Raw genomic sequence first — 26879 nt, forward strand, 5'->3', positions numbered from 1 at the left:
CTAAACTATGCATGCCTATTTAAATATATTTACATATGGCTTGTGTATATCATATATATATTGTTCATACCTTCGGTACCTTACTGATTCGAAATTTTTTTTTTGAATGGTGATTAAAACAAGTACTAATAATAAACAATTTGGTGTTAGGAAAAATAACTGATGATAACAAAAACATAGGCCTAATTCTGATGTGTAATGACTTAAATAAAACTAACAAAAAATACATTTCGCTAACTTAATCGAGTTCACACTGTAAATGTTGTTGTTCAAGCAATTGATGATGAAAATAGCATCTCGATCATTACTGTATCTGTTGTGTCCTATCCGGCCTGATGAGTCCTGGAATTAGCGAAATGCCTCGTAGACACTCGATATATCATATATAGTGTGGTTGACATTTCTTTATTTTCACTCATAAGCTCTTATAATATGATATATTTCCAATGTAATAAAAAAAAATATTTTGCACTTAATAAATTTTCTAAATAAATGTTAAGTGCGAAAGCTGTGCGAGAATAAAACGAAACCAAACACTCGCAATTACACGCTAACATTTACTTAGCAACAGTCCTTCTGTGGTAAAATAACACATAATTACTGAAACTTTAAACTGTAAAGGTTTACGTTAATATTCATGCACCTATGAATATTGACAATGTCATACGAAGCAGTGCACCTAAGGTAGAAGCAAAAAAGTTTTGTTTTTCATGTCTTTAAGCTTCGACATACACAGCTGAAAGAAAACTGCCACGCACACACACAAATAATTACGAACAAACAGCAGAATGCACTAGTTACCTTGTTACTATTTCTATTGATTCGCTATTTTAGTTAGGCTCATTTTTGAAACGACGTTTACTCACATAAAGCAATACTAACGGCAATAAACCACACAATAAGTGTTAATAAAATCGCTTTTTCAATAGTATATGGCTATAATACTACATGTACTTCCGCAAGGTCTCCGAAAGTGTTCTGTTTCAAGAGTAAATAAAACCAAAGTTAAGAGTAACCAATATTTTCATTTCTTATATTTGAAGTTCATATGTCGTGCTGTATTGTTTGTTTGTAGTTAAGTACAAAGCTACACAATAGGCTTTCTGTGTTGCCACTGGGGGCATACTGTGTTGTAGCCTACAGAGTTGATAATTCTTCCCGTGATTCATGGAATGCGCACCTTCTACTAACAGTCCTTTATGTGACGTCATTTTAGTGTCTATTTACTGACTGACAGACACCACGCGTGATGCGAGTGGTTAAAACAGGTGACCCCTCCAGGCGACCTTCGGCCCCCTTTCGTGGAAATTAACAACGATTCATCGACGGAATACTGCCTATATTAATTGGCCAGAATTTTCTCTTAAGTTATTAAACTAAAAATTCTGATAAAAAACACTTATTCCTCATGATTGGCTCCTCTACCAAGTGATAGGGCATTTACAAGCGGTCACTGCAGACATGTTTGATTTGTAAAGGATTTTTTGGCTTCGGTATAAACTTAACACACACACACACACACCTGAAGATGACCAGCCTGTTTCTTTGTTTTTGTTGTAGTAGTTGTTGTTGTTGTTTTAAAATCACGCAAAGCTACATCAGCGCTAGCCGTCCCTAATTTAGCAGCGACAAAATAGATGGAAGGCAGCTGTCAACAACACCCACCGCCAATTCTTGGGCTTTTCTTTTACCAATGAATAATTGGATTGACCGTCACATTATAACGCCCCCAGGGTTGAAGGGGGCGAGCATATTCGGTGACGGAGGTTCGAACCTGCGACCCTCAGATTGCGAGTCAAGCGTCTTAACCACCAGGCCTTCAACAAATCATTTCTTATTTGTGTGAAAGTGACTTGCGCTTTTGTTTTATTAAATAATATTAATAAAACAGCCATTTTAAAACTAAAAAAAAAAAGATTTTAATTTGTGAAAAGTAAGTGTCTTGACGTTCACTCAATTGAAACTAAACAAGACAACGAAACATACGCAAAACATTTTATTAGTTATAGTGATTACGCCATGTACATATTAACTATTTAGCAATCAACTTTCTATGTACAGTTTTTTCTAAGTAATCATACTACAGACAGTGTGTGTACAAACAGCTCATATATATATATATATATTCTCGTGTATGTAATACAATGTATATACAGAACTCGTATTCCCGTGTGTGTGTGCTCCGAACAATAACTACACAATAAGCTCACTATATTATTTCCTTTCTAATTACCTCCTTTTCAACTTCTGAGTTAAAATCTTTTCAACCTCTTCTTGTATTATCATTACTATAGCTCTTTCGACGAATTCAATGTTTAGAAAGAGATGGGGAGGAGGGGGTATAAACTATGCATCAATACAGGATATTTCTACTGTTTTGGTTTCATTTATAATATTGAACAGACTGTATATAAAGAAAAAAAAACAAGACGCATTCAGAGCGCCGTGTTAACAAGATATGCTTGATTCCGCTGATAGCACTCGTAATTTCAGGTAATTCATTCGGTGCAACTTATGGTTATAAATTACACGTATTCAGCGTGTGCCTATTGTCACTCGTACCCATGCTGTTCGCTGCATTCGGCCGATCTATTTGCGTGGGTTGGAGAATCGCTTTCGTTGCATGTCGGTCATGAGTACGCCCATACAATGAACTTTAAGAATATCAATACAACTCAACTTTCAATACACACAACAAGCCACCGAATCTTCCCAGCACTTAACACTGAATAATATGTATATGATGACATCCATGTATTTCTACTTAGCATGCATTCAGAAACTGTCAATATATATAGTACATAATTGTATGTTTCTGTAATGAATATCATGTTGTGATAATAGTATCGACAAAAATAAGATCTAAATGTTTGGCAAGTTGTGGGAAGTCTTCTTTCTAAATTACTTATATTTTACCTTTACTATATAAACCTTGCCAACTACCCATTTTTACTATATAAACCTTGCCAACTACCCATTTTTACTATATAAACCTTGCCAACTACCCATTTTTGAAAGAACTACAAATCTGTTTCAATGGAGTGCAAGGAACTTACTGTCTATTGTTATTATAATTAACGAATGAAGGCATCGATATATAAACAGTCTTATAAATATCAACCATCAACAAATAATTGGTTCGTTTTCTTTTGCCAACTGAAAATCACGAGTTATGCAGATTGGCTTAAATGTTTGAAAAATTCAGTAAGATGTTTTATAAACAAATACTGCCAGGTTTAATATGACGAAGAAGTAAAACTGTATACCTTTTATGTATACGCTATCATGCAGAAATATATACTAATCAAGTTGCTCAGAGAATAGAAGGTCCTAAGATCGTGTATATACGTAACATAAAATGCAGTCATTAAAGGATTTATTTTATCAGCTGAAACATTATAGTTATTTCTTGTGACTTTCATACACGCAGAGCTGTGTGTACGCAGGCCTACGCTTCCAAAAACAGATATAAACTGAGAACTGTCTTGTACAGATCAGGGTAATATACTTTTTATAGTTCGAGTACACTGCACACGACTGATTGACTGCACTGTTTCAGACATGGAAGCAAAACAGCTATTACATGTTTAAGATGATTATATTCATTATCTTCACTCCACCTCTGAAAGTTCTACGTTTGTTTAAGTAATGTTCTTTAAGCTGAATGGGTGGACATAACAAGAGTGGACGGCAGTGGTTCGCGAACGTTGCTCCATATAACTGCACGAGTCCATTTGTTGTTAAAGGAAACCCGCGTTTAGTGTGAGGATTTCTTTAACTGATGTACGTTATAAGGAAGCATAGCTTTGCTAATGGAGTTTAACTGAAGAATGTATAAATGGGTTTATAAAGTATTCATATATATAATAATACTCAATGTAGAGACATTAAACACATTAAAAGATACGCCATGTTGTCTTTGAATGTTCGAACGTTAAGTGACTATGATGTGTTAAGCTCTAATGTATAACAATATTCAGAAAGATATCCTGGCATTATCACAGTAATATCAAAAATGTCAATGTCTGTTAAAGACACCATGCACATAACCATAGAAAGCCAGAATTCTCACTTTATATATTACTCAATGGACATTTATAGAATCACTAATAGGGTTACCGTTGTTGCTTAGTAATAGTTTCTATGTTAATTTCATTTTTGATCTCCTTCTAATTTTGACAAAACAACTTTATATTTTGTAAGCAGGCTACTAACCTCATGGAATATGCTAAAGCAAACAAATTTGTAAACAGTCTGGAGAGGGGCTTCATTTATTTTAGCACGAAACTACACAATGGGCTGTCTGCGCTCAGTCCACACCAGAGAATTGAACCTCGCATTTTAGCGTTAGGAGTCCATAAACTTATCGCTCTCACACCAGGAGACACAAAAATGGGGAGCCAAGGGACGTTTGTATTTCTTAAGGTTAACTGAAATGACTTACTTGAAAACCGGTATTAACAATAAGAGCATTCCAAAACAAAATCTAAAATCAGGGAGGGGGGGGAGCAGTGAGTGTTTTGGGTGTCCTAAGGACTGGATCATAAAGTTGCAAGAAATTAACATAAACATGTGTGGGATCGCTCAAAATTGTTTGTTTGGTTGGTTGGTTGGTTGTTCTAGCGCAAAGTTACGCATTGGACTATCTGCACTTGTTCAATGCAAGGAATAACTCAGGATTTTAGTGTTTACGTTCATAGACTTATCGCTGACTCACAGTGGGACCTCAAAATGAGTATTTGCGTTTAGATTTTCAGTATTTTTTAAACGGAGACTCTCAATTGGTGATCAATTGGGTTTGGGAACTCTCAAAAAAGAATACACGAACCTGCATGAAAACTGCCATTGGTATAAAAACGCAAGTCGCTCAAAATAAGAATCTGCTTTATGATTTTATTTTAATTTTTAATTTCGCACTTTAAAAATATGGGGATCAAGGAAAGTAGAATGTCATCTCAGGATTAGCAGGAAGGATTTCTCTGAGTGGAATGCCGTCTCAGGATTGGCAGGACGGATTTCTCCGTGTGAAATGGCGTCTCAGTATTGGCAGGACGGATTTATTTGAAAACTGACAAGAACACACAAGTGATCTTTCAAACAAGTTATGCAATTCTGTTTACATAGTTGCCGATTTCTTTGTTTTTAGTTAAGCACACAGCTGCGCAATGGGTTATTTGTGCTGTGCGTACCATGAGCATCGAAACTATGTTTTTTTAGCGTTACAAGTATATATATATTTACCAATATGCCACTAGGAGGGGGGCTGTTCCCCTGCATTTTCACGACTAATTTACTACTTGTATATATATTTCAACAACGCATGAACTACTTGTGTAAGAAAGTTGTTTTTAAATTAAAAACATGAATAAATAAATAGTATTCCTGAGTAAAGTTAACAAAATTATCATTTCTGAATATTACATAATTTTATAAACTACGCGATATGGACGTTGGATTTAAAAGCAGATGTGTCTTAAATAAGCCTCTTTCTTTTCTTTTTCACTAAGATTTTATGAAATATTATTCTGCGCTGTTCAGGTTTATTGAAACGTGTAAAGGTCCCCTGTGCGCTAGTTTGACGCCTGAAATTTTAGAAATCGTGCTTATATACCTACAGCACAAGTACTAAGTCACGAACAGCGCAAGGTGCGTGAAATTTTGGGCAAATATCTCCCATACCCTGTAAGAATATATGAATTAACATACTACATGTATAAAATGCATACGGAATTCCACTATTCTCACTCTGTTTCAACAATGCAGCTGAGACAAAGGAAGAATTATTATTCCTATGTTACCTCCCACAAATCGTGACTCGTGAAACGAATTGTGAATATAAAACTAGCTTACTTAATGACAGCGAATAATCGGTGTCATTATTTTCAAAATAATATCTTATTATATATACAGTAATGCACTATTTTAATACAAGTTTGTTGTTTAAGATTTACTTCTGCGACACAAAGCAATTAGCATCACCATTCAGTTGAGATTTTCAAAAGAGCTTTTAGGAAGTAATTTTATCCCTGCAACTTATAAATAAATTGAAAAAAAACCCTATGAAAGTTTCAGCCACCCATCAACAAATATAGCAGAATTGTACAAATGAAAATGTAATATATCATCACAATACTTTTGTCTTAACTGTTGTCCATTAACTAACCAGCTGCGACATGTTTCTGTAGGGACTACTTAATTGAAGATCAATTTTGGTTCCAAGGAAATACGTCAAAATAACTCATTCAATGTTGACAATACTCTAACACTGAAAGTGTCAGAGAATAGCTAAACGACTCCCAACAGTATGGAACTAGGATGTAAATTCTGATGGAAAAAAATAATAAGAAGCACAATATACGAAGTACACCTGACTTAATCAAACACAACTAACGCCCTTCGCAAAATAGATCAGCTATTGGAAAACACTTCGTGATCTGGACAGAAATCCTTTAGTTTTTCAACTTATTATTGATCTTCTTAGATCAAATCAATCACGCCAAATATTTACTTAATGTCCGGGACACACACAATAAAAACCTGAAACCAATTAGTTTGTTTGTTATGAATTTCGCTCAAAGCTGCACGAGGATTATCTGCGTTAGCCGTCCCTAATTTAGCAATGCAAGACCAGCGGGAAGGCAGCTCGTCATCACCACCCACCGCCAACTCTTGGGCGACTCTTTTACCAACGAATAGTGGGATTGACTGTCACATTATAACGCCCCCACGGCTGAAAGGGCGAGCATGCTTGGTGTGACGGGGATTCGAGCTCGCGACCCGCAGATTGCGAGGCGAGAACCCTATCCACCTGAAACCAACTAGTGAAATACAATTTTCAAGAACAGTCTTCCCATCAAACGGTGTATGAACGAATCATGCAAAAAAATATTATTTGTTTAAGCACGAAGCCACATAATGAACCGAGAATGTTAGCGTTATAAGCTTCAAAGCTTACTGCTGAACTCGTAGAATGGGGTTACAAGATTTCTTAGGTTTATTCATTCACCCCTTCATAGCTGCATTTCTATTTCTTTATATTCATTTCCCTATAAAGGGGCCAAAAGGCCGCCTGGAGGGGTCACCTGTTTTAACCACTCGCACCAATATACAATAATGTGTTGTCTGGCAGTCATTCAGTAGACACTAAAATGACGTCACACAAGGGACGCTTAACGTTGCAATTTGTACTGTTATGATGTCAGTAAAACGTGAGCATTCCATGAATCACGAGAAGAATTAATTAAGAATTAATTTTGGTTTTATTTACTTTTGAAACAGAATACTTTTGGGGACCCTGCGGAAGTACATCTAGTTTTCAAAAATATTATGAATTCTTTTATAGTGGCTTTTGCAATTATATTATTCATTTAATATACGATCCTTTTAACTAATCAAATACCAGAACAATTCTCTATACATCGATAATACATGGACTCAAGTGTAGATAAAAACTCTTAACAAATTTTAACCATCTAGCTGTTCGAGATATTATTTTGTTGTTGTTGTTGCAAAGCCAGTACTGTGAAACAACTCAATTCAATACAGACCCGCCACATTCTCTGTCGTTAATCACAGTTATGTTTTACAACTTATGCGAGTAGCATAAGAAGTTGGTATGTGATGGCCGACAACACTCGCCATTTCGATATAACTTTCGCGTTACAAAAGGTAGACCAATAAAGTTTAAGCGGAAACCAATAACATCTGTACTACAGTATTATGTGCGTGCCTCACATTTTATGTTTTTAACAAACAACAGCGACTGAGCTGCATTTATCGTACGATGTCCAAATACTGAACGCTTTTGTTCTGCTTTAACATTTTATTTATTTAATTATTTAAAACATTTTCATTGGTGAAATGCCCTCCCCGATTCTAATTTTTTAAGCTACGATTCGAAAGTTATTCATGGATCCTTGATAAACATCAACTTTTTAAATGCTAAGACAAATGTTACTTTATTATTACTTTAAAATTTACATAATTCTTGAAATGTTTCATGGACATACATACCCTTAGATGTCTTTATAATTATTATTAATTAAGTGTCGTGTGTGCGTGCGTAAAAAGCTTTATAAACTTCTTCAAACAACGCAAAAAATCAAATTAGGTATACAGAATGACGGACGACGTCAACGTGCGTGGGAAGTCTTTTACTCTTCTTTAATCTATGAAAACATCAAATTAGGGGTAGGAAAATATGGACTACGTCACCATATGCGTAAGGGAGGGGTGGGTGTAGATAACACTATGCATTATAAACAAGGAGGTATTTAGGGAATGGACCTGTCATCCCTCAACGTCCCATCTCAGATAGTAGTGTTTATTGTGTTAAAGCTTTGTGTGTCAATTTCTTCATTTGTTTATAGACACTTAACAGTAGCGGTACCGTCAATCTGTTGAGTTTTAACACTTGCTTCCAATTTTGAAAGCTTCTGTTGTCTCTTACTAGATAAATAGATCGATTTGTTATTTTTGATCACATCATTTGTGCTAGAGATGCTTGATGAACATTACGTATCTTGGAATACGCTGAGTCGCCCTGCACAGCAATCAGATTCGCCCAGAATTTTACGTATTTAACTTCATATGCGAGTAGTCTAGGCAGGTCACTGGACTATTTTAATCACTTTAAATACACAGGATTGCCTTTACATTTTATAAACTTTCTGCATTCAAATACAAAATATCACAACATAAAATGTTTCGTACGCGAGTGCGAAGCACACGAATTTTCTTCTTAGTTTAGGATTGAAAAAACAAAAAAAAATATGCTGACACAACGATCGGTTACTAATTAATATATTTCATTTATATTACCCATTGACAGCCCAGAACAAGCGTGAAGCACGTTAAGCAATGGGAAGGAACACCAGAACCCACTAGCCCCCTTGCTGTCTTGCCCTCATTACGCCAGACATTTTCAAGCCAGGATCGGACTAATCAGTCACCTCTGGACACAAAAAATCAATGGATGATGATGAAGATGGTCCTCTTCAATCATGAAGAACGAAACATACCCATGATGTCTAAACGATATCACTGAATAATCTAACCACCTCGTTAATGAACGAATCTAACACACTGAGTGCATTAAGGAAACATATTAGAATGTGTATTGTTAACCCGAAGGCAGTTTACGCGACACACAAACTAAAAGACCAGGTCAGAGACCCCCTAAAGTTCGGGCATGGCCATCGTCGATTCAAAACTGCTTAGAGGAAGAAGTACCAATCAGCGTCAACCGCTGGCTATGCATCTACTCTAAACCAATTAAAAGAGCTGAATGTCACAATTATAACACACCTGCAGCTGCAAGTACGGAGCGGTTTGAGCTTTGGATCTTCTAATACGCAGCTCCACACACACTAATTCTAAACCACGTTCTACCCACACAGCACATATTCGAACAATTCCAAGATTTAAGCAAGTGCACGATGCCGTATCTCATGGGTAAATTAATTATTCTAAAAACAATGTTTAGTTATAAACAGGTGCCTATTCAAAATAGACCCCCTTTTTTTATGAAAAACAAAACATGTATGGTATGTAACGAAGAAATTAATCCAAGCAGTGTGTTTCATTTAGTCCTCACAGAAACGTTCCTTCTGTCTTTAAAATTTAGTCACATTACTCTACTACTCGAACACAACTGTTACTGAAATTACAATTATTGCTCATAAATCCACCAAAGGTTGAAAAACTACTGTTATTAGCTATATTTTTAATGTTCTAACTTAAACGTTAGCTGCGAGTTTTAATTATAACGTTAATGTCAAAAGATTCAATGAGTTTACAAAACCTACTAAAATTCGAAAGGGTAAAGAAACTTATCAACGTGCAGTTCACGTGGAGGAAGAGAGAAATCAAGACTTTTAGCTAGGGCAGATTTACACTTATTTTTTAGTTTAAGATTACTCAGGATGACAATCAAGTTGTCAGAATCAAAACTGGTAGAGAAACTGTTGGTCAATCAACTCGCTTCAAATGTTCCATTCCGGCGATTTTTCTGTCGTTGTGTTGACTCCACTTGTTCAGTAGATGGGTGTAATAAAACGTGCTTACGATGCCTCGAAGATTGGTAGTGTAAACGTTGAACTTTTCGGTAAGCTGTCTGTTCTGTCGATGTTTCAGTCGAAGTTCTTGACCCAACAGTCTCTTCTGACAGATCCAATAAGCTGAGGAGTTTTGCAAATTTCGATTGGATAGTTTGAAATGCAGAAACTTTGGAATGACGTTCAGAAAGGAAGCAAATGCCGATGTTAACTATTATAAGTTTTAAGTCCCATTTTTTTCACAGGCACGGTACATTGGTAGACAATCATTTCATATCATCGTATCAGGATATTAACAATCGATGTGATCGAAGGAAAACGAAGTTTGGTAATAAAAAAGGATTACAGCGAACAACATTGGTTATTTATTTAAACATAAAGGGGCACTGATAGACGTTTCGTAAATTAAGGAATTTCATCTTCAGCACCTAATTGGTTTGGTTTGGAATTTCGCGCAAAGTTACAAGAGGGCTATCTGCGCCAGCCGTCTCTAATTTAGCAGTGAAAGACTGGAGGGAAGGCACCACTTACCTCCAGCTCTTCGGCTACTCTTTTTACCAACGAATAGTGGAACTGACCGTCACGTTATAAAGCCCTCACGGCTGAAAGAGTGAGCATGTTTGGCGGGACGGGGAATCGAACCCGCGAGGCAATGCCGGGCCTTCAGCACCTAAAGCAAATTATTAACAATTTACATCAATCCATGGATGTTACAAAATTGCAATACTACACTCAACAATAATTAAACAACAACAAAAAACGCATGGAAAGTGAGCAAAAGCAGAAATTAAAACAAAACAAAAAGAAAGAACAATACATATGTTCAAATGCGCAATTTAAATTAAGACTGGGTGTTAGTTAGAGTTGAAAAATTCCATTTGGTGTGCAAGGTTTCTTTAATCAATAATTCTAGATCAGTGTTGACTTTACAGAAAGTGGAGAAAATAATATGGGTTGGTATAGAGGAAACACAGGGGTCAATCAACTTTTTTGCGTTTTTAATGGAAATTCCCATATGTTCATTGGCTCTAACTTTCAGATGGGGATTGGATTTGCTAACACAGGAGGCCTTAGTCTCCACAAGCCAAGTGCAATGAAGAATTATGAGGAGGTTTTTAGTACAGAATATTTTTTATGCGTGATGTGTATTTGAAAACTAATCTGAAATCAACTTGGGGTTGGTAAGGATGGATTTTGCGTTTAAATTGATTTTTCAAAGTTAAGGTTTGTTTACCAATACTTTAGATACTGAAGATGTTATCAGTAGAATTCCGAAACGTCTTTCTGTGTCCCTTTTTAAATAAATAAACAACGTTGTTCATCATAAGTGCCGCAATTATTTTTTTATTACCAAACTTTGCTTTCCTTCGAACATAGAACATATCGATTGCTAATATCCCGATAAGATAATATGGAAATGATCGTCTACAAGTATACCGTGCCTCATAAAAAAATTGGAATTTAAAATTAAAAAAGTTAACATCGACATTTGCTTCCTTTCTGAATGTAAGCTTCGACACCAAAGTTTCTGCATTTAAAACTATCCAATAGAAATCTGAAAAATTCTTTAGCTGTCAAACGAGCCTGTCCAAAAAAAAACTGTTAGATCAATAACTTCAACCAAAACATCAACAGAAGACAGCTTACCGAAAAGTTCAACACTACTAACCTTCGAAACATCGTCAGCAGGTTTGATTACACTTATCTACTGAACAAGTTGAGTCAAAACAACGACACAAAAATCTCCCGACTTGAACATTCTAATATTTCAAGCTGAATAGATTGATATCACTTCTCTGTCAATTTTGATCCTGACAATTCGATTGTCAACCTAAATATGCTTACACTAAGTAACCAGTGTAAATCTGCCCTGGCTGAAGGTTTTGATTCCCCTCTTCCTTCACCTACAAGAAAGTTCTTAGGATATGACGTAAAGTTTTCTAGCATATTCGAAAGTAGATCATCTAAACGAGATAGGTATGAGAGTGGAGAGTGATTTCAAAACAGTGAATCAATGTGTTAGCTGTAACGCAGACTTACAGAAATTTACGGGAGTAAACAAATGGTCAAATTTGTAGAAACATTAAAGGAAGTTAAGTAGTTTATTATCGTTACTTGGACAGAACATTGAACTATTTTCACCAGATAATTTAAAAGAACTCGCCAACGAAAGAACAACCTTACACGTGTGTGTGTGTGTTTGTTTTATAGCAAAGCCACATCGGACTATCTGCTGCATCCACCGAGGGGAATGGAACCCCTGATTTTACCGTTGTAAATCCGTAGACATACCACTGTCCCCCTGTAGGACACAACAAATATTTAGGACAAAAAATATAATAAACAGACGCGCACAAGTTAATATATTTCCTTTATATTAACCAGGTTAGCAAAATGATGTCACTGAATAATCCAATGTCAATTGGATGAAATGTTAATATCAGAAAATGACATAATATATATTTACAATTTCACGAAGAAAATTAAATTTAACCTTAACAACCCAGATAATACCACAAGCGAATTTTGGATACAAGAGCACAATATTTAATATTTAAAACTTTTCTATTAAACTGGATGTCATTTCTTTGAGTTCAATAACTTTTCATTACACTGTTATGATGCATAACTATGAGATTATCTTCAGTTTAACAACAATAACTTTTTATAAGAATACATTTAACACTATATTAAAAAAAAAAACATTTTGGATCAAACTGCTGACACGTGGAACTTTGCATTTAAACTAACGTCGAGCTTCGGAAAAACGGCATCAAATATACGATGTACCTCGTGAAACGTTCGATAAATCATCGAGCTATTACCATAGAGTTCCATAATTTTATTCGGAAATCAGAAAGCGGTAGCACATACTAAAGTCATAGTGTAATCAATGTACATACATTTCCTAGAAACTGCTGACGGTGTGCGTGCCAGTTTTCCCGTAAAAACGTCACAACAGCCTGGAATGAAAACGACAAGCTCTCAGCTGACTTCTCCGTGTACAGTAAGTAATGTAATATAAATACAGCCTTACTGGTTTAACACAATCCAAATCATTCAAAGTTTCGTAACAAGTTTCACTTTTGTTATTTTTGCAAAAACGCCGACATTTGGACTGGAAGGTATCATTAAGCAACATAGCATATACAAAAATTCTTATCCGTATAAAATAAACGATCCACTTCGTTTCACGTATTTCTGGTGTGATGTGAATTGGATAAATGTTAATATCAGAAACGGTCCTAAGACATGGAACTAATACTGTACTTTTAGTTTCCATGCAACCAGAGTTTCGAGGTTTCTTTACGTCACATTTGACGTAAAAGCAACACAATCTGCTAGATTTGCAAGCAACAACAACGACTGATCAAATTATTGTGACCTCACCTCCCCATACATTTTTATAGAATACTTCATTTATTTGAATCAGCAAAATACACTAACTATGCAACACGTTACGTGAATGTCTGGAACCCATAGAAAAAGAGACTCCAGTTACAATTATTCTGCAAATCAGTAAAATCACCTCCTTTCTAGAAACAAAATGTGTATTGATATTTAACTGCTTATTACCATGTTGTATTATTCCAGAAGTACTAGAAATGCTGGGGAGTGTGTTCCAATGTGACAAAATACAACTTGGATAGAAGGTGCAACAAGAAAAACCGAAACATCTCTAAACTAAACAGGTTAATAAGGAAATCTGTAAAGGTGAGTTGGGCATCAAGATACTGTATGCATGAATATCCCCAGACATTTTTCCGGGGAGTAGGGAGGGCAAAGTAGTGTGAAATTGTGAGTTGAATTAAAAATTTATATACATATGCTGAATGAATGAATAAAGAATTATGTTTCTCATTTTCCAGGGGGGGGGGCAAGTGTATGAACAGTAGATCTAATGCATCTGTCATTAGATATCAGAGGATAATAATGTTTGGAGACGACTTGAATGGGTAATGAAGAAAAACTTTAATATAAGTTTAACATAACAGCAAATGTACAACGTTTCGACAAGGTTTTGTCATCATCACTTGCATCAACAAGCATTATTAGTCTCAAAGTGGGTTCCTGGTCATGAGAGGACATCAGCAAAATCCTCATTATGCATTACCTGCTCAATCATATCATTTAACAAGATGTTTAATGAGAAAGTACTTATTAAAAAGTTTGATGTTATTGTGATTCTGTGTTTTGATTGTTTGATTCCAAATATCTGACTTCAAGTAATGTGCTTTCAACTGTATACCTTTGATAGTTTTTCTTAAAATTATTTTCCTGGGTTTTACCAGGCATTTGTGTTTGGGTTGGGGAAGATCACAGCAACTTTGACCTTGAAAGACTGGAGGTATGTAATATGGCCTAATAAATTACATTTCAGTCATTTGGTCAGTGCAACAGAATAAAAATATGAAAAAGAGATTCACACTTTACTCTGCTTATGCTGTTCTGGAAGTGCAAACTGATGGAGGTGGTGTGGGAGAGATCAAGCCTACTGAGTAATATCACTTCAAATCTTAACTCAAACACTATTTATAATCCAAAAATTGAAAAGCACTTGTACACAGCAGAACAACATACACTTCAACCACCATTTTTAAAATCATTAACACTTTTATGGTGGTGTTTGCAAACTATTTTCTTTTTATACCAAATGAACAATTAATCACTACCTATAAAAATATTCTTCTATGAACAAAGAAATTTCAATGGGCATGGCAAAGTAAACAGGGAAATATTACTGAAACATAATGCTGTGTGAACAATCCACACATTTTAACAAATGTATTATTACAGCTATTCCAGGAGATTAATGTTTCATAGTTACATTAAATTGCAAAAGTAACTGAATAACATCTTAAAAGGTGGACAGGGACCATTTACCACCAATTACAGGTTGGGTTCTCTTATTAAAACTTACAATAAACTACTGGTTTCCTTTCTCATGAAACAGACCACTGGCTTCCCTGTAAAGCAGCTCACAGTATAGATAACTGTGTTTGTCCTTTCTTTTCCTCATTTAGTCTTAGATTGGAGAATGGTTTAGCTAAGTATGTACCCTAACTGGAAAAAAATAGGATGGGGGAGGCACAGGATGCTTCTGCCTCAGATGTTAGATACCTGTGTCATGAACAACCTCTACTGATTTACAATTAAGCCTCCTAGTGTGTTTGCATATATACACAAGTACTATAATGAGATTTTAAATAATTTCATTGACTTAAACAGATTGTAACAGGAAGTCAAGAAATTATACCAAGTTTTAGTAAGTATAATGCAAATATTTCAAGTATTTTGATACAATCTTCTTAATTAGTATATCTGACAAAATGGGAAAAAGATTATGAGGATAGCTATACAATTCTGAATTTTTATCATGAGCCATGTCCTACATTGCAGATTCAAAGAATCTATACCACTTTCCTTCATGGTCCTTTAGCAGTTTATTGAAACTGAGCATGCTAATCACACATATAAGAAATTGTAGTACTTGTCTTTTCAAAACACTGTGAAAAAGTTAAGCCTGTTTTATTAGTACTGTCAATTTTCCAAATGAAAGAAACTTTCTACTCATATTGGTTTATATGACCTCTGCACACTGCTCCTTTAAACAATGTATTTTTAGAACATATACATATTCAGCAACTTGGCCAAAACGATTATTCTTTCTTTATCACAGGTTCAGAATTTCTTTACAGCAACTTATAAAACCAAACATTTTCTTCAAGATTCAGTGCTATTCAACAGAGTAACGACATAAATTTAAATGTTCATAGTTCTAAAACCCTCTGATGGTATACACATATGGAACACAACTAGAACAAAAAAATGGTTACTCATATACAGGTGTGTACAGTGTGTGTGTGTGTGTGTGTGTGTGTGTGTGTGTATGCAATGCCCTTCTTATCTCAAACAATTGAGCTCCTGTAGGCCTGGCACTCAACATCATACTATGAGTAGCCATAGGTGTTCCAGCAATCACCACCCTAATATATGAAGTTTTGAGACAGCTATATGTGGGATAATTATTTATTTCTGTACAATATTTCATCTCTAACAGTAGGATACAATCATGTACAGGATCTATCTTACATAGATGCTCCATGTGAAGTGATGGGTTAATTGGCATGTTAATTAATTCATAGATGCAAAGTGGATGAGGATATGAGAATTAGACTCAAGCAAAATATGTGTACATCTTTATGTTATACTTGATAATGTCTCACTGTTAACAGAGGAAACATTGTACAGAAATAAATCTATTATCCCTTAAGGTAGCACTGTCCCTGAAAACTGGGCAAATTTACATGCTGAGGAAACACTTTTAAACACTTCTTATAACCTTCAAGTTGAGCACAAAACAAAAGTATGAGGTCACAATCTCTGAAGGTACACATACAGTCATATATATCATATGCATAATTTACAAGGCAGGGATAAAGAAATACATAACAAACTGTTTTAACACCATACCTTTACTTAGGAATGATACAACACATGAAAATTGATACACGTGTTCTTTGTGAACATCCTTATAGCTTGAATTAAAAACTTTACAAACTTTCTGCAACATAAAAGAGATATGGGTAATTAATTTCGATTAATAGATTTTTGAATTCTAAAAACTTCAAGCTATGGAAGACTGTAATATCAACAAGTGTTTTAAATTTCATGCTGATATTGGCTTTAATGGTGAAGTTACCATGCCAATAAATTGGTCCCAGTCTATTTCATGTCCAGTCAACATTGCATGTTCTGCCAGAATAGAATTCTGTGTTTTCATCAGTCTTGTGCAGTTCTTTTATTTATGCCCAAAAATGATATAGGCCTATTTACAGGAACATGGTATTTCATAAATTATGTAAGTGTTTGTCATCAGTTGTTCTTTGTTTAGTTTTTGAAAGAACAGATTTGAGTATTCTGTAAAATTTCTAGAAGACATCATTGCTGAACTTGCTGGATATATGTTTGATCTTCTCACCTAGGTTTTACACATAAGGGAGGTAACTAATGTTGTACTTGTATCAGTATTTTTTATGTTCTTCAAGCTACTGGTGATAAAATTAGAAGAGTACCTGTTCTATTTAAAACACTGTACGATGTATCAGCATTTGGTTCTGATGGAGTTTTCATTACAGATCTTTTCATCTCTATTGTTCAAGCACTTAATAATACTGTGTTTAAGAGGGTGAGTAATGAGAATGGAAATGTAAGTATCTGTCAGTTTGAGTAGGTTACTTTTACATGGTTGTAGTGAGTTTGTAAATACGACTGCTGATGAAAATGTCAAGGAATGGTAGGCCGTTGTTTTCTACTTAGATGGTGAAGTTTATTTTGTTTTTTATGGAGTTGAGGTGCTGTTGATTGCAAAGTGAAAGGAAACTATAGTGAAAAAAGGCAAACAAAGATGATAAAGGGTAACTTTCTTGACAGAAGAAAGTCACTAGTGGTGACCCTCAAGGATCTTTTTTAGGCAAAATATTGTTGATCTCTGTGACAGAGATTACTACTACCTGTCATAATAGTAGAATACAGCATTTTATTGGAAAAGATAAAATCTTTGGTATTATTTAAGGTATATAATAGTTAATTTTGTGCATACTTCAGTTAGAATAATTAGGAATAAACACTGGTTACATTTTATTATATGATATACACCTAACATTAGAGCATTATATACATATATATATATGTCTAATACTCAGATTAAGTCTAACTGGATCAGAAAATTTCATGTAACAAGTTATAAATACTTATAGTAATTTAAAATATTAAACATATTAAATATTATACTAAAATAAATAGCAGACTCAAGCATAACTGAATAAATATAAGGAATTATAATTTATTTTTCCATTATTATTTGTTAGCTGCTAAGTATTTAAGTAAGTTTAGTAATTTATTTTTGATTATAATTAGTTAAGTGTAACTAGGCCTGACTTGCATCTGTAGTTGAAGTAATAGTAATTAATAGTATCAGTAATAAATTCTGTAATAATTAACCAGGTAAACTTTAAGTTTGAGATTTCATGAAGAATTGAGTTAGTATTATCTCTTCTTTCAGATGCAGACATATGATGGCACATTATTATTACATATATTATCATATCATTACACACACACATACGTACATACACACCTTCTATTAATAATAAATTACAAGTTTCCTACTTACATTTTGTATGATCAAATTATCTAAGCTTATACTACAGTGTATAAAACAGGGTGGTTCAAAATTTTCATTCTTATTTTAAAATTTAATAATTAACTAACTAAAGAAACACAACCATGCAGGTTTCAACATCTTATAGCTCAGTTCAAGCAGTTTTTATTGGCATGTTAGTAGACTTCTACTTGTACACCATTAGTGACTCTCAGAACGTCTAACCGATATTTTTTTCAGTTCACATTCACTGCAACATGTTTACAGTTACAGTGGTGATGATCTCCATTATACTGGTCTTTAGCTCCTTGATGTTTTCTATATGTGTGTGTGTGATACATGATATCCTTAACATACCCCCATACTTCTTTCCTGCACTAACATCTGTATTTACACTACACCATAGTCACTGATTGGTCTCTGCTAGCCAAACTACACATTGAGACTTTTCTGGCCCAATTACTATTTTACAGGGTAAAACTACTCACTGGAGTGAAAACAAAAGACAATAGAAGCTGTTTGAGTTTGGCTACAAGATGTTGAAACCTGCATGGTTATATTTTCTCAGTTATTTAATTATTAAATTTTAAAATAGGAAAGTTAATTTTGGACCACCCTGTATAAATCAATAGTTACATGCATTGAATAAGGTGTTTATTATTGATTGGCTTGTGACACAGTATTATGTTAATTATTGTAAACATGTGACACTGACATACACTTAGCTACAGTATATGAATACTTAACTGAAAAGTTACAAAAAAAAAGGGAAGAGAAGTTTTTGTTAGTTGTTTCTCATTACTATCACTTATACAGAGAATATCATGTAGGTTTTAATCTACTGGGGACTTATCCAGTGTTTAAGAACATTCTTGTGTGACTCATTTTTACAGTTAATAAACAGCTCCCCAGATAATTCCATGTGCCATTGTTGAGCTAGTCAAGGTTAATGTCGATGACCTAGTTGGACTAGTTATGGAACAAGACTGTCACAATTTATTTATGATTTAATCTATAAATTTTCAAATAACTTAACACTAGTTAGGATTTACAAATTTTGGGTGGCTACAGATTGGCAATTAGAGAATTAACACCAGGAATTCTTCAATATGGTTAAACGTGGTTCGGGGATGAGTAGGATGGAGCTTATAAGAATCTGACAACTGATAGGTTCCAGACCTGGGTTGTTTGAGAATTGTGGGCTTGACTGTGGTTCTCAGAAGGCTCAAAGGCAGCTGTAGAGTTTTCCTACTTCAGAATAAGTCATGGGAATTATTTCAAAATTTCAGGTTATATGTTAATTAATAGATATTTTTTTTAAAGAAGTGAAAATTGTCATTATACAAGAGATGAGATGTAGCCTGTTGATATTGAAGATATATAAAAGAAAATCAAGAGGTTGAATCTTATGCATCACAATCAGAGGATTCAAAAGTGGATAACTTTTAACTGGCAATCGTTAAAGGTCACCTTATCAGACACATGATGTCAATATGAAATTGTATAATGAGATCAGAATGTTAATAATACAGCTAATTATGCACTAATTATGAAAGACTAATTTTAAACACACCTTGAGTGGGATTATATGGAGTGGAGTTATAGGTATAGGAGAGAGTTTTCTTTAAAAGATTTAGGATAGCTATAACTATATATCAAATTACCAATCAAGAAAAATGCTATTTTCGATTTACTTTTAACCACTAATTGGTTAAAAGAGTTGAAGTGGAAAAACATTTGTAGAAGAGTGATTATTGCATAATAGGTCTGATGTTTTGTTAAATGTTGAGACAAAAACACATTATGGTTCCTAATTTTCAGTTAGCCAATTATGAGGCCATGAGACAAGATTTATCACTAATGAACTTATACAATGAGTTGAAAGGTGATGTGGGGTGTATTTGGGAATTTTTAAAAATAAATTGCTTTTAATTCAAATGAAGCATGTTCTTAAAAAAGTATAAGAGGATAACAGGGAAGACCAAACCTAACTGGTCTTCCTAAGTGAGAAAATCAGAGAGAAATACCATAAATTTAAGTTGATACATAGGGTGGAAGATTTACAGAACTAGAAGAAAGCTAGAGGTTTAGTTAAGAAAAGAAATTAAGAAATCAAAAAAGGACTTATGAGAAATATCTGGCTTTTGATGTTAAACTTGTGGCAAAGATTTTTAAAGTATGTTAATGATAAGTAAAAATGTTAAAATGAGGATTGGGCTTGTAAAAAAAAAGAAAAAAAAAGACATTGAAAAACAGATAAAGTACCATGACAAGGTAATGTTTTCTCTATGGCTTTAAAAGAGGTCAACTTTCATATATGTGGGCCTCTCTCCAGAGGTTGATTTGTGCAAGAGCTGGTGAGGATGTAGCCCCAGTGCCCCAAAGGCTTTGGGAGGTCTCACCAACCTTGGAAGTTATTGAAAAATTCATACAATTCTATGAACAAGCTCCTAAGAATATATAAATCCAAGGTTGCTAGGAAGTTTAAAAATTCAAGTCTCATAAAAAAAATATAATAAGAGAGCTATCGTGGATTCACTAAAAAGAAGCCTAACATTATTGATCACCCAATTTTTTATATTTTTGATGATGTACTTGTTATCTGCATAGCTACCACACAGTTTATCACCTGTGAAAATTATATTGATAGGAGTTTGGAAAAGAATAAATACCAAGACTGAAGTAAGGGTGGATGAGAAAAAGCAAAAAGTTATAAATGGAATCCAGTCAAACTTTACCTTTGTTACAAGTTGTGTCTCTCAGGGGTCAGTGGTTGGACCACATTTAAATTAATGTCACTCACAGGGGCATGATTAGTAAAGTCTGTTGACAATGTTAAACTCATTGATATTGTTAGCAGTATTGAGGATGCTGAGATACTGAAACATAACTTGGAACAAATGGTATGTTGGAAAAATAGTTCACAAGTGACTTAATTATAGAAAATGTAAGGTGATGCATATGGGTTATCATAATTTGAGTTGCACATTCAACACACATGGGAATCCACTCAATATTGTGTCTGAAAAAAATGGTGTTAGCACAGTGATAGATAAGTCATTCAAGCCATCAAGGAAGTGCTCGGTTGCTAGTGTAAAAGCTAATGGAATTATAAGATGTACAAATAGACATCTTGATTACAAGAAAGCAAAGAGGTAATTCTCTCTTTAATAAATCACCAGAAAGGTCATCTCACAACACTGTGAACATTTTTGGTCTCTGCATCTCAGAAAAGATGTTGACGTATTGCATAGAATTCAAAAAGTGCTTATGAGATGATCCCATAATATGTTTTCTCTTGAGAAAAAGAGGTGTAAGAGATGATTGACTGAAGTTTACAAGACTACCCAGACGATCAGTAGGATAAAGACCTACAATTTCTTTTCACTTTATCTTGAATAAAATAGAACAAAAGTTTAAGATTTGGAAAAATTCACACTATCCTTCACTTAAGGCAGTTTTAATTTTTTTTATAAGGAGATTGGGTTATGCTGATGTCAGCAGCAGTAGAGATTGGTACCTTACAGCAGTTTAAGAGGGAAATAAGTGAACTTCTGAAAAACAAAAAGTGGGTTTTAAAATTTATTTTATCTTCTTTTTTCTTTTTGAATGGGTGAGCAAGACCAATCTTCAAAGTTAGAAGCCCTTTAAGTGTTCAACTATGGTAAAAAATTTATAAACAAGAAAATTATAGTAGCCTTGTACAAGACTCCAGTCAGGCAACACTTGAGGTACTAAATGCAGTTTTGGTCCTCTTACAACAGAAGCAACAACAAAATGATGAAAAGAATGTGTCCAAAAACAAGCTACTACAGTGATTAATAGTTTAAGGCTATAAGGAAAGACTTAACAATTTTGGATATGTTTTTCTTATGTTGTAAAGTGTAATAAAAAGTTGGAAATACAAAGTTGGATGATACAAGTAATAATCTAAGCTCTGTTTTTGAAGTAAATTATTTTTTCAGTCTGAATTATTAACTTGTCAAAAGGTTTATCTAATGATGTGTTTTATGTTGTTAGTTTGCATTGTTTGATTTTTTTTCTTTTGATATTAGGATGTGAAGGGGTATATTTAAGTTGGATTAAAGAAAATTATTGTTTAAGAGGCTAAATAATATCTTTCAATCTGAGTAAGCTACATACTAAGAGCAAAATTAAAAACCAACAAGTCGATGTTCCAAATGACCTTACATTTTTATAATTAAGAAAGCCTTATAACACTCAAGAGCTACAGTATGTAGATATTACCAAAATCTTAACTATTTTCATGATGTTTAAATGCCCTTCAAAACATTAAATGACACCAGGACTAAAATGGTTCCAGATGGTTTTACTTACAGTTCCAAACCAAGAAATCTTTTCTATTCATCAATAAAGCGGCTTTACCAAATGAATTAATATTTGGAACAATCTAATGACTTTCTGTTAGATTTTGTTTTCAATTATTCCAGGTAAAATAACTTTTACTAGAATTAATTTACTAGTTCAATGCTTTTTGCAAGAAAAAAAATTACCAATTAATATTCCTTCTGAATTATAGGATATTAGTATAGTGTATCAGTGATAGTTTTCCACATCATTACCCACAATTAATGCTAACTTAAAAATAAAGATCATTCTTTTAGAAAAATACATATGGTTATAAGCATCATCATCATCTACATGTTCAGCAAAAAATATCTGAGATATATTTCAACATGAAGTAGAAGCACATACACAGATTAGATACAACCACCTGATCACACAGGTCATTTATTCCATTTGCTAAAAACTCTTTACAATGCCATTTTTTCTGCAGTTTTTAAAACAAATAAAATATTCAAAGATTCATGCTCCAAATCTTAAAATTCAGATCAGTGGATGTCCTGTTAAACTTGATCCAGTGGAACAATGATACTTAAATTTCTATGTAATTGTGTGTGTGTGGCATCAAATTAGTTAAATATTAGCCCTTTTGGTTTGAATGTAAAGTTTGATGTTTAACATTACTTTTCATCAAACAACATATATTACTGGAATATTTTCTGAACAGTATACTGTAAGCTGTGGTAAAAAGCATTTTAATTTTATGGTGTTTTCTTTAATTGTTTACTAATTACATAAATTTTTAATAGCTAAAGCTGCTAAAGTGTTGTTCTGAAAAAAAAGACACTCTAAAATGATTTGAATATAGTTCAATCCAAGTATCTCTAAATAGTTAGTGATGTTAGAACCACTGGACTGGGCTGTTTTCTAACTATTACCATAACTTGTAATTCTATCTTTCATTGTTGTTATTGTAATTTCCCTTTCATTTTCTATTTCTCCATGTTAAAGTTTGTGTCCTTCAAATGTGTTACATGTTGTTTTTTTCCATCCTGGCAGTCTAGTATATATTTTTTTAACATTATATAATCTATACATTGGTTTTTCTTTTAGAAGATTACAATTACTCAAATAACCAGTTACACTTCAAGGCCCTAACCAGTTAAAATGTTTTCTAACTTTTACTCAAAACTATTGTTTCTAGTTTTATATATGCCACCACACTTATTGTGTTGAACTTCGACTGTAGTCGAACATCACTTGCTCAGAGGGGAATCAAGAGCCAGCCTTTGATTAGCATAAGTGGCCTATATTGATGAGGTGGCCACTAGTTGGGTGTGATCATAGTGGATCAGGATGTTAAGAAATCTGTCCTGACCAGAGTTTGAACATGGGACCACTGACTTAGAAATGTTTTGAAGCAAATGCTCTTACCAACGGAGCTAGCATGACCCAATGCTTAAGCATATAACCCTCTTTCTGATCATTACAATCTACACTATAGACAATAACATTTAGATAGCTTTGATAATAATAGTTAGATAGGTTTACAGTCCAGTGTAGTTCAGTTATAGCTTACGATAGTTCAAAAATACTTCTCTATACATTTTAAAAGCAGCAAATAAATCGCACATGATATTTCTTTATTCTAAATGCACAGTAATGCATGTGGCCTATCTTAATTTAAATTATAATTATCATCTTGATGGAAATCAACTAAATAGTGTTGTGGAAGAAAAGGATCTTGGTGTTTTGGACAATCAGCCTCTTATGCCTTCTAGGCAGTGTGTTGTTGTCAGTGTGAACAAAAATAGGATACTGAGTTGTATGTACAGGAAAATTAAATAAGTCAAAGGTTATTTTTTCTTGTTACAGATCCCTGGTGAGGACTCGTCTGGAGTTTTGTGTCCAGTCTTGGGTTTCGTACTCTAAGTAGAGCACTGAGTTCTTGGAAAGGGTTTAACGGAAGGCTACTAGGAGTAGGATAATCTCCTGGGATGGAGGAGTTGTCATATGAGGAGAGGTTAAGATACTTGAAATTAATTTACCTTGAGAAAAAAAAGGATTAGAGGGGATCTGATTGAAGAGATCAAAATCATAAAAGGAATACACATGATTGATGCATCATCTTTTTTCCATGTTTAATATTAACAGTGGTAGGATTAGACAAAAATTAACATTTGTCATGGTAGAAGTCATCTGTAAATTAGGCATTTTTGTATTTAACAGGGTGGACAGTCTTTGGAGCCAATTGCTTTCAGACATGGTAGATACAATAAGATTGAGAATGTTCAAGAGGAGGCTTAATAAATACTTTAAAAAGTCACGGCTAAATATAAGCAGATGGGTGTTCAATGAAATTAATGTAACTGCCACAATGTTGTTCCCGAGATGTTATGTTCAGTGAAATAAAAATTTAAACTAAACAAAAGTTTGGAATTCAATATTTTTTTTACATTATTAAATTAAAATTATTGAAGGCTCTCACATAAAAGAAAGTTCTGCATTATGTATTTTAATAAGAAAAGCATTAAAAAGTACAGAAAATATCAGTAATACTGAATTACAAATATATAATCTTATATTATAAGCTAAGATTATGTCAGATTAAAAAATAAAGCATCCTGAAAATGCATTATTAAGGTTGCAATGATAAAGGTCTTACCTGAAAATATTCTTTGTATATGGAACTATCAAAATGACAATTTCTGTAGTTTATTACTTTTACTATGACTTGAAATCATCTAACTTTTTTTTTATATAATGTCTCTTTTTCCTTTCTAAGTTTACCATAAAACTGTCTTTGATTTACAATTAAAGCAGGATGTACATCCAAAACAGAAGGAACACTGATTGAAAACACAGCATTTTATTCCTACAGAGACTTTCAATTTAATTATGAATCTAGGCTGGTTATATTTATATCTTCAAGTAGTCCAAGATGATAATATGAAAAAAAAGAAAATTTCATGCTGATTTTTCGTTCTTCCCATAAAACCTATTAAAAATAGCATACACTATTTGAACAGGTTAGAAAATCATCCTTTTTTTACACTGAATGTTTTCTACATAATGACGTGCTTTAAATTTTTAAAAATAATTTAAACCTGTGACAACTCTTAAAAATAAATGAATGGCTTTTTAAGCTAGTACTAGTAGTACACTACTAGTATTATGGAAACACTGTATTAGTAATACTTATACTTACAGTACATTAAACCGTGTATTCTTAAACAATTGGTGCAAAAACTATATTAAACTGTGCATCTTAGCTAGAGCCCGAGTTTTAGGTTACATATACTAAAGAACAGTCTATAGTAATCACACCGATTACAATAACCTCTAACTCTTAAAAGTAAGTCTAATTCCTAAACCTTTTATAATTATAGACGACAATTTGACATGGAAATAGAATTAAGTTGGTATATAATTATAAATACAGAAATTATGTAAAACTAAACATACACCATACCTTGTAACGTAAAAAAAAATTAACATTGAAGGCACTTGAAGTTCAAAAACACCTTCGTTGAACCCCTGTCAATAAACAAAGCAGTAACATGAAACTTAATTAATCCTAAAAGAAATAAAAAACAACCGTTACTTCGACAACTTCTTCAAGTGTGAACAATAACACTTCATCTGCGCCCTCCATCGACTTCCTACCCCACAATATATAAATTGTATATATGTGTGTGTTTAATACGTGATATTTATACTATATTCAAACATATTGTTACGTCTCCGTTTGTTAATTGATTTTCCGTAACTTCGTACCGACGAAACTTAAGCGACCCAAGTCTTTACTTAATAAAACTGGTTTATTCTTTCCGAATATAACTTTACCGATACACTCAACTTCAACAATCGCGCTAAACAAACGCTATAACAACGAACGTCAATAATACTTCTGACTGCAGTTCAATTACTCACTATCTACACAGACATTACATTCCCCTCTTTTATATACCAGCCTACCCTATATCTAGTCATTACTAGAGCATTCGCCAAAGTACATGATAGTTCTAGAAACGTTGCGTCACAGTAGTCACGTGACTCGCTGACGCAACAGTATAAACCTCCGAGACCTTTTGTTTCAAATTTTTAGGAAGTTTAGCAGTAATGTGCGTGATCTCTATTTGTTCTATAAGTCAGTTTAACACTAGTATATAAATGACAGATGTGAAAACGATAGATAAAATATGGATTATTTAAAAATTAGCATTATTGGGAAAATTTACTTTAATTTTTACATGCTGCTAGTGAGAGAACCTGTTGTTAAAATATTTGAATCCCACCACTGAAGACTTCCCCAAACTAGTAGTCACCCGACAATTCACGAAAGTTCTAGAAGG

The 26879-nt window shown here is 33.7% G+C and overlaps 1 protein-coding gene across 1 annotated transcript in view; it reads right to left on the minus strand.

The window, feature by feature from the left end:
- Positions 1-26144, minus strand: part of LOC106478647 (transmembrane and TPR repeat-containing protein CG4050-like) — a 109536-nt gene extending 83392 nt beyond the window's left edge. The window contains exon 1 of the mRNA XM_013939203.2: positions 25997-26144. The gene's annotated coding sequence lies outside the window, so the exon portion shown is untranslated. The remainder of the gene's footprint in view (positions 1-25996) is intronic.
- Between the last annotated feature and the right edge of the window lie 735 nt (positions 26145-26879).

Source organism: Limulus polyphemus, unplaced genomic scaffold (assembly GCF_000517525.1).
Source record: "Limulus polyphemus unplaced genomic scaffold, Limulus_polyphemus-2.1.2 Scaffold237, whole genome shotgun sequence".
Taxonomy (NCBI): domain Eukaryota; kingdom Metazoa; phylum Arthropoda; class Merostomata; order Xiphosura; family Limulidae; genus Limulus; species Limulus polyphemus.